The sequence below is a fragment of the Galeopterus variegatus genome, unplaced genomic scaffold (assembly GCF_000696425.1).
Source record: "Galeopterus variegatus unplaced genomic scaffold, G_variegatus-3.0.2 Scaffold11128, whole genome shotgun sequence".
Lineage (NCBI taxonomy): Eukaryota > Metazoa > Chordata > Mammalia > Dermoptera > Cynocephalidae > Galeopterus > Galeopterus variegatus.
The window spans coordinates 9397-11102 of record NW_007737239.1 but is presented as its reverse complement, the minus strand read 5'-3'; positions in this window follow the sequence as shown (position 1 = coordinate 11102).

Below are 1706 nucleotides of genomic sequence, written 5' to 3'. Positions count from 1 at the left end.
AAGCGAAAAATTAAAAAAAAAAATGTGTTTACCAGAACTCAGAAATGTTAGCATGTGGAGAAATAGCACCCTGCATGAGATTTCCTTTTCTGTAGAGAGATGGAGCCACCATGAAGAAGCCATAGGGCCTGGGGGTGGGGGAGAAGAAACACTCCAACAGTATGGTCTTCTGTACTTCTGTTTCTTACCAGTTCCCATCATCGACCCAGTCCAACCACCAGCCAGAGAGCGAGAACTGTTGATACAATCCATTATGCTCAGACACAGAGCAGGGTAGATGTGGAAAACTTGCTATGCATGGCCTCTTTCCAGATACCACCCCAACTTTCATATTTGTATCTGCTCTCAGATTTGGTGACGTAGGTAGTGCTCTTCCCGTAGCTCTAAAAGTTGATATGTGGCCATAACATTCTCCCCATCTAGTGAACCATTCAGGAGCGAGCTTAAGAGCTAAGGCTACCAAAGAATTTGTTAGAGGAGGGTATATATATTTTTTCCTTTTATTGTATATCTGAGAAATATATAAACCATATGGCAAAGGTGTATATTGGCATCGATTAAGGATAACTCCCTAATTTTGGGATCCTTGATCATATTAAATTTAGATGATATGAAAGTGATTTAAATTAATATTAANGCATTCAGTGCCAGTGACGGCAATAAGGAAAAATCATTTTCTAGTAGTTTCACAAGGCAAGGAGTGAAGATGGAGGTGGGAGGCATGTTATTAGGTATAAATAGCCTCTCATTTTTATGGACTGTCAGTGAATGGTGAATGCCTTTGGAATTAACTAAACTTCTCTTTATGAGAACTATTATTTCTATTGAGGCCGTCAACTCTTGAAAAAGCCAGTTCTTGATTAAATTTATTAAATACAATGGTGACTGAAGATTAGTAAGATGAGACACTACTTTCTTTAAAAAATAAAAAACCTAGTTTCTGTACTAAATGCGATGGATGTTACTACTACTTGTAACTTCCACCCCTGTTACAGGTTTTTTAATCATATAGTAGTTTGCATTCCAACCTTGTTGCTTGCCTTAATCAAGTAACAGGCATTTCAAAGTCAATATTGTTGACAAACACATAGGAGGTTTTATTCATTGAGCAAAAACTTCTATTCATAGTCAGATCGATTTACCTAACCTGTTTCTTTGGGAAGAATTCTGGCACACTGAAAAAAGTACCACACTGGGAGAATCAGGAGATTTGAGTGGTAAGATTGGCTTTCTTGCTTATTGTATGATTTTGAGGAAGGCACATTAAAGAACTGAGTCATTTTTTATCTAGCATTATTATATAGAACTGAGCTTGAGTCACTTTCAGCTTTTAGGTTATCGACCTATGCCCCTCCACAGTTAATTTCCTTAATAAATTTCTCTCATTGGCTGCGTCATACCTAAAATTCTTCACCATCCTATCATATTCTGGATGCAACCTATTATCTCATCTCATGTTGCATTACATCTTTTGTTCCAGACGTTAAAGCAATAAATATTTGAGAATCTCCATAGCATCCTCTCCCCTATATTCTTAAATTGCAACAGCTTACTGCAATCTGGAAGTGGTGGAGAGAAGTTCTTGGGAAGGGCCATAAACTGAAGTGCTGGCACTGACAGGGTTATAGCCACTGTCCTGCATTTGTCCTGGGACCTCATATCTCTAAGGACTGGGGGAAGACTTATGTACTCATCTTTCTTGCTCT